Raw genomic sequence first — 17,808 nt, 5'->3', positions numbered from 1 at the left:
TTGATAAATTGATAAAAATGGAATTTGAGTGGGAGATTAGTTAAAAGTTTTGCATCAATGTGAAATTTACTGAAGGAGATAACTGTGGTGTCAAAGAATATTCTTTTAATAAGAAATACACTATGGAGGCACCTGGGTGGCTCAGTCATTAAGCATCTGCTTTCAGCTCAGGTCATGATCCCAGGATCCTGGGATCAAGCCCTGCATCAGGCTCCCTGCTCAGCAGGAAGCCTGCTTCCTCCCCTCCCACTCCCTCTGCTTCTGTTCCCTCTCTCATTGTGTCTCTCTCTGTCAAATAAATAAATAAAATCTTAAAAAAAATGAAATACACTATGAAATATTCAGGGAGAAAGTGTGTGATGCATGAAATGTATTCTCAATTATTCAAGAATATATGCATAATTTTCCTATGTGTATATGTGTCTTCCTATATAGAGAGAAGGGGAAGGAGGAAAGGAGAGAGAGATTGTAAACAGGTCAAAATCTTAATAGGAACATCTGGATAAAGGGTATATGGCTTTACCATCTATGGCTTTACCATCTATGCAACTTTTCCACAACTGTGTTTTCAAATACATTTTAAAAATGAATTTAACCCAACCTTTGAGATTTCTGACTTTGATTCCAGAAGCTAGTGCCTCCACCATACTCCGACCCCAGATGTGTGCAATGCGAACTTTAAAACAGTTGTCTCAGGTTCTGTCCTAGGCAAGAAACCTGGGATCCTCTCTGCACATTTGAAACATGCTAACAGTTCAACAAGGTTTTACAAAACTGGCAAAGAGCACTCCCACTCAAAAAAAAAAAAAGGATATTAGAAATTATATGCAATATAAAACAAACAACAAAGAAGAAGAATTCAACATGTTTACTAACATGGAATCCCTAATTTCTTTTTTCTGTAGTGCCACCAGGTTGCTTGTCTTCTGGGTTTTGCAGTGTGAATGATTTGCCAGCACTTTGTTTGCTCTGCTAGTCAGTTACCAGTCCTCCACCAGATTTACATCTTCCAAAAATGTGTTGACAACTTTTGTCCTTTATGTTCCTTCTTATCATCCTTAAGCATTTATTTTTAAATCCTTTACGTGTTTTAACAGCTTTATTGAAATACAGCTCACGTACCATAAAATTCACCCATTTAACATGTAAAATTCCTTGATTTTCATTATATGCATCACCACAGTCAATTTTAAACACTGTCATGACTTAAGAGAAATCTGCAAACTTTTGCTATTATTCTCCTCTCCCCTCCTCCCTCCAGCTCTAAGATGTACTACTTTCTGCTTCTAGGTTTTCCTATTCTGGACATTTCATGTGAATGGAGTCATATGTGGCTATTAGTGACTGGCTTCTTTCATTTAACATGTTTTCAAGGTTCATCCCTGTTGTGGCATGGACTGGTCTTTTTTATTCCAAAAAATATATCATAGGGATATGTTATATTTAATTCACCCATTTCTCAGTTGACAGATGTCTGAATTGTTTCCATCTTTTGACCTTATAAATAAGATAGCTATAAACATTTGTTTGCAAGTTTTTGTGTAGACCTATGTTTTCATTTCTTGTGAGTATATACCAAGAAGTGGAACTGCTGGATCCTATGTTAACCCTATGTCTAACATTTTGAGCAACTGCCACACTGTTTTCTAAAATAGCTGTACCATTTTTCATTCCCACAAACATTGTGTGGGGGTTCTAATTTCTCCACATTCCCACCAACAGTTGTATTTTTTTATTTTAGCCATCCTTGTGGGTGTGAAATTTTGGCAAATATTGACTTCAATTTGCATTTTTCTGATGGTTAATGATATTGAGCAGTTTTCATCTAATCTTTTAATGTCATTTAGGAGAGAGGGGAGTGTTTGACTACTTCATTTAAGGTGAAACACAGTAGTTTATTTGAAATGTAACAGGACAAATTTTTCTTCTAAATATTTGAAAACACATAGTGTCAAGTCTTTAACAACATAAACAGTGTTCTTCTGTACTTTTTGAATATTACAGTTACTGAGTGATTAAGGGACAGTGAAATTCTGCCCTGAATTTGCTCCCTAAGATTACTACTTCTGTGGGGTTGAGGAATTCACTCAAATGGCTCCTCAGGGTTGACTATAAGGTAGAGCAGAACTGATTGCCAAAACCCCTAAAGCCCAGTGCCTTTTCATCAAAAATGCTGCATACACCTGTTTTAAATAAGTGTGTAGATTAAGTGATAAATATCAAAGAAATGTGAGAGCTTTGACGTGGACACATAGCATATATCTCAGAGAAGGATGGCAAAATGTTTAAAGGGACTTTTGCACTTTAATCACAGTGTATCACAACCGCCCAATGATAACAGTGCAAGTTGGGTAACGGATATGTGAGAAGTTATATTGTTCTATGTACTCTTGGACATGTTTAAACATTTCTGTAGTAAAAATCATTAAAAAAAAAAAAAAAAGATGTTGGTTGCCTCATAAGGACAGGGAGGGAGACCTGGCAAGGGTAGATCAGTCCATCAAGACTAGAAGTTAGCTCTCTCTCAATAAAGACATTTCAGAAAGTATATTTCCTTTGAGATTGGGAAGGAAACTTCTTTCCATATAATAGGAAGGAAGAGGAAAACAAGAATGGGGAGATTTTTTTGGAAGGATTTGGTTTTCTTTTGTTTTGTTTTGTTTTGTGAGAAGCTCTATCACTGCTTTCTTGCTCCTCTGTGAACTGTGGTCCAGCACATCTGCTAGGCAAGCAAAGATGGCCTAAGTTTGAGGAAAGTGAAGGAAATTTGAAGTAGATCTGAGGGCCACCTGGGTGTCTCAGTCAGTTAAGAATCTGCTTTCAGTTCACCTGATGATCCTGGTGTCCTGGGATTGAGTCCTGCTCCTTGCTTGGCAGAAAGCCTTCTTCTCCCTCTACCTCTGCCAGTACCTGATTGTGCTCCTGCTCTCTCTCAAATGAAATTAAAAATAAAATAAATTAGATCTGAGGAGAGAATTTGCTAAGGAAATAGTGACCTAACTCCATTTATTTTGCTCACCTTAGTGGGTCTTGGATAAGTATTTGTGGAATGAATGAATGATTTCCAGGGAGTGCTGAGGCTGAATTTCATGTGGCATCAGACTCAGTTTTGACATGGGAGATTTAATCCAAGAGTAATCAGAAAGGCATTTCTAAAAAAGGCAGAGAGATAAGATTTTGCCAGACAGGAAGGACTGAAGGAGATTAGATGGGGTCCACTTGTACTGGGGTCTGTTATTTTTTTTTTTTAATTGAAGAATGGCTGATGCAATATCACAGTAGTGTCAGGTATACAACTCTATGCTGTGCTGTGCTCACCACAACTGTAGCCACCACATGTCACCAGATAACGCTGTTACAGTACCATGGACTCTATTTCCTATGCTTTTTACCTGTTGGTTACCTGATAAGCCATCAGTTCTACCTTGGAGAGTGAGGAAAGGAAGAACAAGGCCTTACTGGATAGGCAAGAAGTGGAAAGTGAATGATGTGGAGTAGAAAAATTAACAGGGACATATAAGCTGGAAGGACAGGGGCATGAGGCAAAGGGACAGAATGTCAGACTATAGTATTCTGATGGCAGAAGTATTGCCAGTAATAAGCTCTAAAGGGTGGCACGAAGTGCACTGGATTGGCCGTAATGGACTCTAAAATGAGATTATGTAGGAACCGGCAGGCTGGGTTATTGGCTGGTCTGTCCGCATAGATGTTAGAGCCTCCTGTACCCTCTCCTCACCTCTTCAGGTTCCCTGCCTGGGGTCCCTTCAGACCTATTGTCCCCCTCTGGGCCTCCACAGCATCAAATCTGCATTCTTTCTGTAACCCCAACATTCAAATAGTGTAGGGTCAATGATAACCTGGACAAGAAGCTACAAGTGCGATAGTGAGAGAGGTCATGGACATCTGGTTTTTTGTTTTAGCACTGAGCAGTCCTGAGACTGTCCAGAAAACTACCTCAGGTGTTCTCTAGCACACTCACCCAATTTTGAGCCCTAGCCTGAGGTGGAGTTGCCTTCCCTCCAGAGTCTTTTTTTTTTTTTTAAGATTATTTATTTAACAGACAGAGATCACAAGTAGATAGAAAGGCAAGCAGAGAGAGAGAGAGGAGGAAGCAGGCTCCCTGCCAAGCAGAGGGCCCAATGTGGGACTCGATCCCAGAACCCTGAGATCATGACCTGAGCTGAAGGCAGAGGCTTAACCCACTGAGCCACCCAGGCGCCCCTCCCTCCAGAATCTTATTGGAAGTGTGGGAATGTGAGCAGTCTTGGCCCAAAAACCAAACCAAAACAAAAAGCATTCCATAGAGTTCTATGGTAAGCCCCCAAACATCTGTATCCTGGTACACAGTCTAGAACTCACCTCTGGTTCATAAGTTGCACATCTTCTGGGGAGGAACTACCATGGCTCTACTAAGGCCATGAATATTGAAGGTGGCATACCGCCATCCTACCCATAGTAAAGGCAGTATCCTATATATTGTCATCGAGTGTGGATGGAAGGCAGGCACCAAGATCACCTTCCCCCAAAGGGGATGCCATGCCTGACAGCCTGCAGGTATTGCTTGCATACTCAAGGAACAGAACCATGCTTTTTTGGTATAAGGCATCGGTAGGCTGTGCCAGATTCCAGTCTGCCTCAAAGTGGTGGTGCCTGGATCAGACTGAGGAAGGAGGGGAGTGGGACAGGGTCCTGAGAAGGGGATGATTAGACATAAACTTTTGTTCCACCAGCAAGGTCACTCTTTTTGCCTTTTCATTTCTTCAAAGGTGTCTTATCCTGGAAGGTGGTAGCTGCCTTGTCAACATTCCTACCACTAACAGCTAAGTGATGCTTTTGTTCTGCAAAAAACATCCTCAGTCCAGCAGCCTGAAGAAACACCCAGGGAAGGGAAGCACTTCTAGTGGGAAACCTCAGTGTCAAGCTTAATGTGACTCACAGGACAGATTCTTAAGCAGCATCTAGGCTATTCTTCAACCCTACCCCAACCAGCCCAAGATCAACCCAGACAACCCTCCCCCACCCACAACCAAACACTCCCATTCAGAGTTCATCCACCTGTGGGATCCTCTGATCACTGACTTCTACTAAATGATTAAGCTACTGTAACACAATAACAATGAAGAAACAACAGGGGCTTAATCATTATTTTCTGAAAACTATACCTGTCTTTGATCCTCCTCAGATATAGAAGACTTGCTGTAAACGGTGTAAAACATTCAATGAGGGGAGAGGTGTGATCTACTATACATTTTCAGTAAGGCTAAACCATGCGACAGGAGAGAGAGCCCATCTCCCAAACTTCATCAGAGAGGGAATGGGCTTTTGGGGGCTTTGGGGGACACATGATACATATTTCTCAAGAGCTGCAGGATATTGGTCACCTTTTAGAAGCCAGAGGAAGCAATCAGTAACAGCAGGAACTGATTTACCCAAAACCCATGCTCCCAAGACAGTACACAGAACAGACATCACTATTATTAGGAAATATTTATTCCTCACAAGGGATTATTTTGGTGTAGGAAATGCCCCCCAAAACCCTCTCACTGGAAATTCTGGAGAAGGGTTTTCTGTCTAAATAGTAGGGACACATCTCTGACACAGTGCCTTCAGGAGTCATGAGAGTGGCGGGAGGCCACTGGGCAGCTTGATGCCCGAAGGCGGCGTTTGGGTGGGGCACAGGCTCCCTGTGGGGCATGGAGAGGGGATACTTCTGATGCAATAGCTGGTCCTTAAATGACACAGTATTCTGGGGCTGCCTGTTCTTGTTTCTGAGCTGTTACTTCCAGTAAGGCCTTGGCCAGCAAAGACAGCTTCTTGCTGGCAGGACCTGGTATTCATCTCCTTATGAGCTGGAACTCTGTAGTTGAAAGGATACCCTGGGACAGGCTGTACCTGGGCCTGCACTTGTGCTTTCTGCTGAGTTTTCCCAAACTTGGTTGGGGAAGGAATGGGCTGCTGAGGGCAGGTGCTGCCTATTGCATGCTGACGCCCCATTCTCTCCTCTTGGAACTTCCCAACAGCTGTCATGATTTTCTGAGCCTCGGCATCCCAGTAAAGGCAGCTCTACCTTTAAGCAGCCCTCTGCTTTCCACAGATGATAAGGGACTGGGTACTTCTCCTGGGAGTTTTCTTGCCTTTTGCATTTTATGCCAGGAGGAAGCCATTGCAAAAAATCCCTCATTTTTTTATTGAAAAGGCTTTCAGAAGGAAGCTGACCCTACTGTGAAAGGCTTTCAGGAGGCAGCTGACCCTTCTGTGATAGGGTCTGGGAAGGCTCTCTTCCCAGGTTTACCCTCAATACCGCGCCCTAAGTAGGGAACCTCTTCTTCAATGCCACATCTTCAGTAGGGAAACTGTTCATTCTCAGTTGGGATATCTCTAGTCCTTCATCCCCTCCACCATGATCTTGTGTCATGGAGCCCAGAGGCCTCATGGTCTTTGCAGCAGGTGGGGGAATCTTATTCTGGCATTTCCTTAAGACATGCTTAGGGACCCAGGGCTGCTGTTGTTCCATAGCAATTCCTCTGTCCTCTGGATGGACATGTAGCACCTGGGAAGCTCTCATGTCCCCGCAGGAGACACCCTGGGCAGGAGTCAGTGAGGCCTTATAAGTCAAACAATCTGAGGCAGGGGGCAGACTGGTGCATTGGGCTTCGGTCTGGCTATGCTTCCTGTTCTTCAGCATAAGCTTTAACTCATCTAAGAGTTGTTCTTTGAGATTCAATTTTTTAGGATCTTGTGGTACTGGTATGTTTGGTGGGATGGTGATTTTTGACTTGATGCTCATTCCCCTTTTTGACTTGATGCTCATTCCCCTTTATCATTGGGGAGCTAACTGTCTTGTTGGTTGTCAAGATGCTAGGTTGTGATTGAGGTGTATGAAATTCCTTGGTCCTGAATATCTCCCTGGACTCTGTGGGCCCAACAGGTTCTGGATTCTTCATCATTATGCCTTGTTGCCCTCCTCCTCTGCATTCATTGGAATTTGCACTCTTATCCTTTGGCTCATGTCTGGCCCCAGCTTGCCTTGCAGGTGGATTTGTGGGCCATCTGTTGGCTATGGTGACATGTTTGACAGGTTTAAAGAGTCTATCTGCCATCCTTAGTTTTTGGAACATCCTCTACAAGCTGATGGTTGATACTAAAGGTTGATTGCCTCGGAATTCTCTGCTCTTCCTTGCCCAGAGTTGAGATGGCAGGACGAGGACAATCCTGAATGGGGGCTGAATTTGCTGTTCCTGCTTTGTCTCCATGGCAAGATTTCAAGCTTCCTCTAAGGGAGTTGAAGCCCCCAGTTTTAGAATTTGCCACAGGAATTGGGTTGATTGAGCAGGAAGGGCTACAAGGGGATGTGGCTTTTATCGATTTAAAGATCTCTGTGGATTCAAGGACCCTGGAGGGAAGGCCCCATAGCATCCTCCAATGAAACCTTTTAATATGGGCTTCCAGCATCTATTGTACATAAGATTCAACAAAGGGAAGCTCCTGGCAGGTATTCAGGGAGTAGTCCTCAACCTCTGATGGTGGCAAACTTCTTTGTTTTAATTCAGTCTGGGATTTCTCAGAAGGAGGTGATGTCTGCTTCATTGTATGGCATGAATTAAGCACAGTCCCAGGGAGCTGACCCTCACTGATTTCCTCAGACTTTTTGCACAAATGTATTTTCAGGACATTTTCAAGTTGTCTCTGAACTGTAGTCTCCACAGACACCATGGAGTTTTTCTCTGATGGGCTCCTAAGTTCTTTCTCAGAATCATACCCCATGTCGTGATCTGAAGAGCTCTCTAGGTCACTCAACAGATCATCTTTTGGGCCATTCTCTGGGTTGTGTCCCTGATCCTTCTTCAGGTCACCGTCCTCTAGCTGAAGCATTTCTGAGTCCTCGTCATTGACACTTTCAGTGTCATTCAATTTGCTCTGACTCTTAGAGATCCATGAGTGTCCACGAAAGCACTGCTACTCAGGTAGCTGTGGAAGAGTACTTGGATGTCTCGTTAGTGAGACAGACTCATAGATCCTGCAGGGCAAGCCCCACTGGTGTTGGATGAGCCTCTTTCAAAGGTGACTCTCTAGTTTTCTCTGAGGCTCTTCATTCAGAGGAAACTGTCTAGGAGGGACAGAGATTACAACTTGGACCTTGGTGACCTTGTGGCTGATAGAAGGGTTAGGAGCTGAAGGACAGCAGTCCTCCTGGGATCTTTGGACTACAGTGGGTAAATCCCAAACACGTTCCTGTATCTTCTGCAGCACGTTCCATTCCAGGATGTTCCATTTCTTTTGACGTGAGACTCTCTGAATCATTTTGAGGTCTGTGAAAACACACTCCACAGATCTTGATGTCGGGTAGAGGACCAAATGGCAGGACTGGGAGTGGGGATTGAAGGTGGGCCTGGGGCTGGACATGGGGGAGGGGTTGGGACTGGGTTTGAGGCAGGAGTTGAGGCGGGTTCTCAGGCAAGGATGGAGGAAGTAGATGGGGAACTACTGGGGATTCCTGCTCTGGGGAGGCACCTGAGATTTTATCTGAGGCATCGGCAGCAGGGAAGAGGGACTCACTATGTGGAGTTTGGAGGCCCCAGAAGAACTGGACAGGGGTTTGCTGTAAATGGCCCTCCTCCAAGGTTGCAGGATATGGGAGCTGCTGATGCATATAAAACTCCTTTGAATGGTCTTTGCTGCTCCAGAAAGGAAGGGAGGATGCCAAATCATACATATCAACAATTGTTTGTTTTGGAAAAGAACCCTTTGTTTCCTCCCACCTGAGGAAGTCCCACCTCTTTTGGACTTGTTTCTCTAGAAGTGCCAGGGCATCAGGGCTGAGAAGTGAGAGGTTACCAGGCTCTACAAGTTTGGCTGCAGGGTCTCCCCTGGGAGAAGCCTCTGAAGAATGGAGGGCCAGAGACTCTTGATGGAAATCATGTGGAGCCAGGGTTGAAGGGAAGAAGTCTTTGGCATGAGTTTGCCACCGAGGGAGGTCTAAAATTGATAAGCTGGAGGGGTCAATGCCTATGATTGTTGGGACATAAGTAGACAACCCACCAGAGCTCTCTGGGGGTGAGCTCTCTGGAATAGGCTTCCTTGAGATGGAAATCGGTTTAGATTGAGTCCAGTTAAATTGCAGTCTGGCAGTGGTGAAGCAGACCGGTTGGTGGTGTGTGATGAAGAGCAAAGGTCTCAGTGGGATTCACCCTCTGAGACAACTCCGGTAAGGGGCTGAATCTTGGGAAAGTGTAGGGTCCAGAGAGAAGATGGTATTTAGAGACACTGTCTCTGTTTGGACACTACAGTCCACTGAATGGACATGATGTGGTTGGACAGGAGGAAAGGCAGGTGGCTGGGGTGGGAAATGGTCCATTGGGAATTTGGAATCCAAGGGAGGAAAGGGCTCTGGTGGCAAAGAATTACCCGGTGGTGAGGGTGGAAAGAAATCAGCCACAGGGATCTCTGGGTTAGGTGAGAAGATGGAGGCATATGGTGGGGAAGGCTTAGGTATAGAAGTTGATATTAGCTTTCCTGGAGGGACTGCTGAGAAGTCAGGGGAGAGAGTGAATGATGAAGAAGTCACAGGAGCTGTGGAAGCCAAGGGAGTAGAATCTTCCAGGGCCTGCAGGAACAGCACCTGATTGATCTCAGCAGTTGTGCTATTACACACCTCACAGGAGGGGTCTGGACATAACAGTTGACGAAAGTGGGTGGTATCTTGATGCCAGCCAATGGGGCTGCAGGAGACAGGAGGTAAAAGCTGCAGCAGGACCAGAACAAGGGGAGGAGGACATGCAGGAGTGACAAGGGAGGGGCCAGCTGAAGCCTGCTATCCCTTCACAGTGCCCCACCTCTATGACTTGACAGTGTACTCAGCACCCTTCACCCCGATATCTGTTCCTATGGCAAACCCTTCCCATGGCATGACAGACTGCAGTGAATCCTGCAATTGCATAAAACGTGCTTTAAGAGGCAACAGGATAGAAGGGGAAAGACTGGTCACCTTCTTAAAACAGAGATCAGCTTCCGGGTCTCCTCCACTTCTCTTCGGTGGCATCTGTTATCTGGGAATCCAGGAGAATGGGTTATGTAGTGAAAGTAGAAACATAGGTAATAATACAAAAGACATCTTATGGGACAGCCTTGGGCTGTTGGACTCTGAAAGCCCTAATAATGAATAGGTGAAGACAAATGGCCAATGATGTGAACCTGGTTAGTAATCTTGCTTCATGTATAAAGTACTTTCATGTAAATTGTCCCTGTGATGATCAGACTATCTCTGTGAAGCAGAGAGGTCAGTGGTTACCTCAGGAAAGACTCCTGAGTATCCATGATGTCACAGAGTTTTCACAAAGTCAGGAGACAGAAGTTCTGACTCTTGAAATCTCACACGGCCACCTGTTGGGCAGCACTCATTGTCCAGATCTATCACTGCTTAATGCTCAGTAATGGTCAGAGCAGGGAATCTGAGAAGTGTTTTGCACTCTGGTTGCATTTCCATGAGTCTCTCCTCTGAGGCCTCTGTTTTCTGAGAGGCAATGTACCTAGTGGCTCGCATCCTCAGAGATCATGGAATGGGCCCTCATAGAGAGGACAGCAAGGATCAGCCTTGGAGAGCTCAGGTGGAATAGGCAGAACCTTACCTTTCAGAGTCACCTTTCCTTCTCCTCTTGGCTCTGCCCTGATGCTACAACAAAAATAAAAAGAATGAAGGAGGCTGGAACCTATGTCTTATTCTTCTCTCAGAAATGGAGACATTCTTTATCCAAGAAGACTAGGACTTTAATTAACAGAACTTTATGTTCCTTGCTTTTTTAATTTTTTTAATTTTTATTTATTTTTTTTATTTTAAATTTTATTTTTTATATACATATATTTTTATACCCAGGGGTACAGGTCTGTGAATCACCCGGTTTACACCCTTCATAGCACTCACCAGAGCACATATCCTCCCCAATGTCCATAATCCCACCCCCCCTTGCACCCCCCTCCCCTCATCAACCCTCAGTTTGTTTTGTGAGATTAAGAGTCACTTATGGTTTGTCTCCCTCCCAATCCCATCTTGTTTCATTTACTCTTCTCCTACCCCCTTAACCCCCCATGTTGCATCTCCTCTCCCTCATATCAGGGAGATCATACGATAGTTGTCTTTCTCCAATGGACTTATTTCGCTAAGCATGATACCCTCTAGTTCCATCCACGTTGTTGCAAATGGCAAGATTTCTTTTGATGGCTGCATAGTATTCCATTGTGTATATATACCACATCTTCTTTATCCATTTGTCTGTTGATGGACATCTAGGTTCTTTCCATATTTTGGCTATTGTAGACATTGCTGCTATAAACATTCGGGTGCACGAGCCCCTTTGGATCACTACGTTTGTATCTTTAGGGTAAATACTCAGCAGTGCAATTGCCGGGTCATAGGGTAGTTCTATTTTCAACATTTTGAGAAACCTCCATGCTGTTTTCCAGAGTGGTTGCACCAGCTTGCATTCCCACCAACAGTGTAGGAGGGTTCCCCTTTCTCCGCATCCTCGCCAGCATCTGTCATTTCCTGACTTGTTAATTTTAGCCATTCTGAATGGTGTGAGGTGATATCTCATTGTGGTTTTGATTTGTATTTCCCTGATGCCGAGTGATATGGAGCACTTTTTCATGTGTCTGTTGGCCATCTGGATGTCTTCTTGGCAGAAATGTCTGTTCATGTCTTCTGCCCATTTCTTCATTGGATTATTTGTTCTTTGGGTGTTGAGTTTGCTTAGTTCTTTATAGATTTTGGACACTAGCCCTTTATCTGATATGTCATTTGCAAATATCTTTTCCATTCTGTCAGTTGTCCTTTGGTTTGTTAACTGTTTCCTTTACTGTGCAAAAGCTTTTGATCTTGATAAAATCCCAATAGTTCATTTTTGCCCTTGCTTCCCTTGTCTTTGGCGATGTTCCTAGGAAGATGTTGTTGTGGCTGAGGTCAAAGAGGTTGCTGCCTGTGTTCTCCTCAAGGATTTTGATGGATTCGTTTCTAACATTGAGATCCTTCATCCATTTTGAGTCCATTTTCGTGTGTGGTATAAGGAAATGATCCAATTTCATGTTTCTGCATGTGGCTGTCCAATTTTCCAAACACCATTTATTGAAGAGGCTGTCTTTTTTCCATTGGACATTCTTTCCTGCTTTGTCGAAGATGAGTTGACCATAGAGTTGAGGGTCCATTTCTGGGCTCTCTATTCTGTTCCATTGATCTATGTGTCTGTTTTTGTGCCAGTACCATGCTGTCTTGATGATGACAGCTTTGTAATAGAGCTTGAAGTCCAGAATTGTGATGCCACCAACTTTGGCTTTCTTTTTCAATATTCCTTTGGCTATTCGAGGTCTTTTCTGGTTCCATATAAATTTTAGGATTATTTGTTCCATTTCTTTGAAAAAAATGGATGGTACTTTGATAGGAATTGCATTAAATGTGTAGATTGCTTTAGGTAGCATAGACATTTTCACAATATTTGTTTTTCCAATCCAGGAGCATGGAACATTTTTCCATTTCTTTGTGTCTTCCTCAATTTCTTTCATAAGTACTTTATAGTTTTCTGTGTATAGATTCTTAGTCTCTTTGGTTAGGTTTATTCCTAGGTATCTTATAGTTTTGGGTGCAATTGTAAAAGGGATTGACTCCTTAATTTCTCTTTCTTCTGTCTTGTTGTTGGTGTAGAGAAATGCAACTGATTTCTGTGCATTGATTTTATATCCTGACACTTTACTGAATTCCTGTACAAGTTCTAGCAGTTTTGGAGTGGAGTCTTTTGGGTTTTCCACATAGAGTATCATATCATCTGCGAAGAGTGATAGTTTGACTTCTTCTTTGCCGATTTGGATGCCTTTAATTTCCTTTTGTTGTCTGATTGCTGAGGCTAGGACTTCTAGTACTATGTTGAATAGCAGTGATGATAACGGACATCCCTGCCGTGTTCCTGACCTTAGCGGAAAAGCTTTCAGTTTTTCTCCATTGAGAATGATATTTGCGGTGGGTTTTTCATAGATGGCTTTGATAATATGGAGGTATGTGCCCTCTATCCCTACACTTTGAAGAGTTTTGATCAGGAAGGGACGCTGTACTTTATCAAATGCTTTCTCAGCATCTATTGAGAGTATCATATGGTTCTTGTTCTTTCTTTTATTAATGTGTTGTATCACATTGATTGATTTGCAGATGTTGAACCAACCTTGCAGCCCTGGAATAAATCCCACTTGGTCGTGGTGAATAATCCTTTTAATGTACTGTTGAATCCTATTGGCTAGTATTTTGGCGAGAATTTTTGCATCCGTGTTCATCAAGGATATTGTTCTGTAGTTCTCTTTTTTGATGGGATCCTTGTCTGGTTTTGGGATCAAGGTGATGCTGGCCTCATAAAATGAGTGTGGAAGTTTTCCTTCCATTTCTATTTTTTGGAACAATTTCAGGAGAATAGGAATTAGTTCTTCTATAAATGTCTGGTAGAATTTCCCCGGGAAGCCGTCTGGCCCTGGGCTTTTGTTTGTTTGGAGATTTTTGATGACTGTTTCAATCTCCTTACTGGTTATGGGTCTGTTCAGGCTTTCTATTTCTTCCTGGTTCAGTTGTGGTTGTTTATATGTCTTTAGGAATGCATCCATTTCTTCCAGATTGTCAAATTTGTTGGCGTAGAGTTGCTCATGGTATGTTCTTATAATCGTCTGTATATCTTTGGTGTTCGTTGTGATCTCTCCTCTTTCATTCATGATTTTATTTATTTGGGTCCTTTCTCTTTTCTTTTTGATAAGTCTGGCCAGGGGTTTATCAATCTTATTAATTCTTTCAAAGAACCAGCTCCTAGTTTCGTTGATTTGTTCTATTGTTTTTTTGGTTTCTATTTCATTGATTTCTGCTCTGATCTTTATGATTTCTCTTCTCCTGCTGGGTTTAGGGTTTCTTTCTTGTTCTTTCTCTAACTCCTTTAGGTGTAGGGTTAGGTTGTGTACCTGAGACCTTTCTTGTTTCTTGAGAAAGGCTTGTACTGCTATATGTTTTCCTCTCAGGACTGCCTTTGTTGTGTGCCACAGATTTTGAACTGTTGTGTTTTCATTATCATTTGTTTCCATGAATTTTTTCAATTCTTCTTTAATTTCCTGGTTGATCCATTCATTCTTTAGAAGGATGCTGTTTAGTCTCCATGTATTTGGGTTCTTTCCAAATTTCCTCTTGTGATTGAGTTCTAGCTTCAGAGCATTGTGGTCTGAAAATATGCAGGGAATGATCCCAATCTTTTGATACCAGTTGAGACCTGATTTAGGACCCAGGATGTGATCTATTCCGGAGAATGTTCCATGTGGACTAGAGAAGAATGTGTATTCTGTTGCTTTGGGATGAAATGTTCTGAATATATCTGTGATGTCCATCTGGTCCAATGTGTTATTTAAGACCTTTATTTCTTTGTTGATCTTTTGCTTGGATGTACTGTCCATTTCAGTGAGGGGAGTGTTAAGATCCCCTACTATTACTGTATTATTGTCGATGTGTTTCTTTGATTTTGTTATTAATTGGTTTATATAATTGGCTGCTCCCACGTTAGGGGCATAGATATTTAAAATTGTTAGATCTTCTTGTTGGACAGATCCTTTGAGTATGATATAGTGTCCTTCCTCATCTCTTATTATAGTCTTTAACTTAAAATCTAACTGGTCTAAGGATTGCCACTCCTGCTTTCTTCTGATATCCATTAGCATGGTAAATTCTTTTCCACCCCCTCACTTTAAATCTGGAGGTGTCTTCAGGTTTTAAATGAGTTTCTTGTAGGCAACATATAGATGGGTTTTGTTTTTTTATCTATTCTGATTCCCTGTGTCTTTTGATTGGGGCATTTAGCCCATTAACATTCAGGTTAACTATTGAGAGATATGAATTTAGTGCCATTGTATTGCCTGTAAGGTGACTGTTATTGTATATTGTTTCTGTTCCTTTCTGATCTACTACTTTTAGGGTCTCTCTTTGCTTAGAGGACCCCTTTCAATATTTCCTCTAGAGCTGGTTTGGTGTTTGCAAATTCTTTCAGTTTTTGTTTGTCCTGGAAGTTTTTAATCTCTCCTTCTATTTTCAATGATAGCCTAGCTGGATATAGTATTCTTGGCTGCATGTTTTTCTCATTTAGTACTCTGAATATATCATGCCAGCTCTTTCTGGCCTGCCAGGTCTCTGTGGATAAGTCTGCTGCCAATCTAATATTTTTACCATTGTACGTTACAGACTTCTTTTCCCGGGCTGCTTTCAGGATCTTTTCTTTGTCACTAAGACTTGTCAATTTTACTATTAGGTGACGGGGTGTGGACCTATTCTTACTGATTTTGAGGGGGGTTCTCTGAACCTCCTGGATTTTGATGCTTGTTCCCTTTGCCATATTGGGGAAATTCTCTCCAATAATTCTCTCCAATATACCTTCTGCTCCCCTCTCTCTTTCTTCTTCTTCTGGAATCCCAATTATTCTAATGTTGTTTCATCTTATGGTGTCACTTATCTCTTGAATTCTCCCCTCGTGGTCCAGTAGCTGTTTGTCCCTCTTTTGCTCAGCTTCTTTATTCTCTGTCATTTGGTCTTCTATATCGCTAATTCTTTCTTCTGCCTCATTTATCCTAGCAGTGAGAGCCTCCATTTTTGATTGCACCTCATTAATAGCTTTTTTTATTTCAACTTGGTTCAATTTTAGTTCTTTTATTTCTCTAGAAAGGGCTTTTATTTCTCCCAAGAGGGTTTCTCTAATATCTTCCATGCCTTTTTCGAGCCCAGCTAGAACCTTGAGAATCGTCATTCTGAACTCTAGATCTGACATATTACCAATGTTTGTATTGATTAGGTCCCTAGCCTTTGGTACTGCCTCTTGTTCTTTTTTTTGTGGTGAATTTTTCCGCCTTGTCATTTTGTCCAGATAAGAGTATATGAAGGAGCAAGTAAAATACTAAAAGGGTGGCAATAACCCCAGGATAATATGCTTTACCCAAATCAGAAGAGATCCCAAATCGTGAGGGGGGAGAAACGTTCAGAAAGAGGTTCAGAAAGATAAAACAAAAAACAAAAACAATTTAAAAAAAAGAAAATGAATAAAGAAAAAATATAAAAAAGAAAAAATATATATATATATTAATATGTTTAAAAATGTTAAAAAAGAAAAGGGTAAAAGTTTAAAAAAAATTGGCAGAAGAAGAGAAAAAAAAATTGAAAAAGAAAAAAAATTAAATTAACTGCAAGGCTAAAGAATCATGGGGAGAAAGCCCTGAGTTCCATGCTTTGCTTTCTCCTCCTCTGGAATTCCGCTGCTCTCCTTGTTATTGAAACTGCAGTCCTTGGTAGGTGAACTTGGTCCTGGCTGCGTTTCTTGTTGCTCTTCTGGGGGAGGGGCCTGTTGTAGTGATTCTCAAGTGTCTTTGCCCCAGGCGGAGTTGCACCGCCCTTACTCGGGGCCGCTAAGTAATCCACTCGGGTTTGCTTTCCGGAGCTTTTGTTCCCTGAGCACTTTCCGTGGGGCGGGAATGAAGATGGCGGCCTCCCAGTCTCGGGCCCGGAGGAGCCGAGAGCCCGGGGCCCCACTCCTCAGTGAACCCTCAGAGAACAGCGCCCAATTACTCCCGTCACCCTGCCTCCGGCCACGCTCTGAGCTGACCGAGCCTGTGACCGGTTCAAGGTAACCCGGAGTTTAGAGTTCACTCCTCGGCTCTGTCTCTGTAGCTGGCTTCCCTGTTCTAATACCTGCAAGCTCTGCGACACTCAGACACCCCCGATCCTTCTGTGACCCTGTGGGACCTGAGGCCACGCTGACCCCACCCGGGCTTCATCCCGGTTAAGCCTCTGGAGCGATGTCCCTCAGCAGAACAGACTTTTAAAAGTCCTGATTCTGTGCTCCGTTGCTCCGCCGCTTGCCGGGAGCCGGCCCCTCCCCACCGCGGTCTATCTTCCCATCGCTTTGGATTCACTTCTCCGCCAGTCCTACCTTTCAGAAAGTGGTTGATTTTCTGTTTCTAGAATTGCTGTTCTTCTTCTCTTCGATCTCCTGTTGGATTTGTAGGTGTTTGCAATCTTTAGATAAGCTATCTAGCTGATCTCCCGCTACCTGAAGTAGTCTCAGCCTGCTACTTCTCCGCCATCTTGACTCCTCCCCGGTAGCCACTTTTTTTATTTTTAAGGTGATAAAATATTTTCAATATTTGCCACTTTGAAAAAGTCTGAGGACTTTGTCTTGGAGATCCACACTTGGTATTCTCAGTCAGAAGTCCTCTTTTTTCAATGAGGACATAGAAAATGAAGCCCAACAGTCACATCTGTGCTCCCTTGGGCAGGGCCCTGTATCCTAGGTCATAGCTCAGACCCCACTCTCTTCTCAGAGGCTCAGCACTATTCTCCTTCTCAGACCAGCATGAAGGAAGGCTTGATTGAGTGATGCTTGACCTGGGAAAGTGACTCATGATCAAGTGCTGGGAAACTTTGTTCTTTTACACAGACCCCATACTCTCAAAATAACCCAATCCAGGACTACAGATTCCCTGTGTTTGGGATTTTACCCAAGACCCACCACCAAACCCAGATAGACTGTGATTTTCAAGTAGAAACCTTAGTCCTTCCTTAACCCTTACCCCTACCAGGCCTCTTTTCCTAGAGGAACGAATGTCTGTTCTCTTAAGACTTCCTGTTTTAGGTGTTTCTCTGACTCTACCGAACTCCTTTTAAAACCTGGGATTAGGGTGCCTGGATAGCTCAAGTGGTGAAGTGTCTGCCTTGGCTCAAGTCAGGATTCCAGGGTCTTGGGATCTAGCCACATTGCACTCCCTGCT

The 17,808-nt window shown here is 43.0% G+C and overlaps 2 pseudogenes; both read right to left on the bottom strand.

Moving 5' to 3' along the window:
* The window catches only part of LOC125082941 (spermatogenesis-associated protein 31D1-like), an 894,603-nt pseudogene that overhangs the window by 270,068 nt on the left and 606,727 nt on the right, over nt 1-17,808 (bottom strand).
* LOC125082849 (spermatogenesis-associated protein 31D1-like) lies at nt 6,839-9,691 on the bottom strand (annotated as a pseudogene).

This window comes from Lutra lutra, chromosome 13 (genome assembly GCF_902655055.1).
Source record: "Lutra lutra chromosome 13, mLutLut1.2, whole genome shotgun sequence".
NCBI lineage: Eukaryota > Metazoa > Chordata > Mammalia > Carnivora > Mustelidae > Lutra > Lutra lutra.
This window is presented reverse-complemented; position numbering and strand designations above follow the sequence as displayed.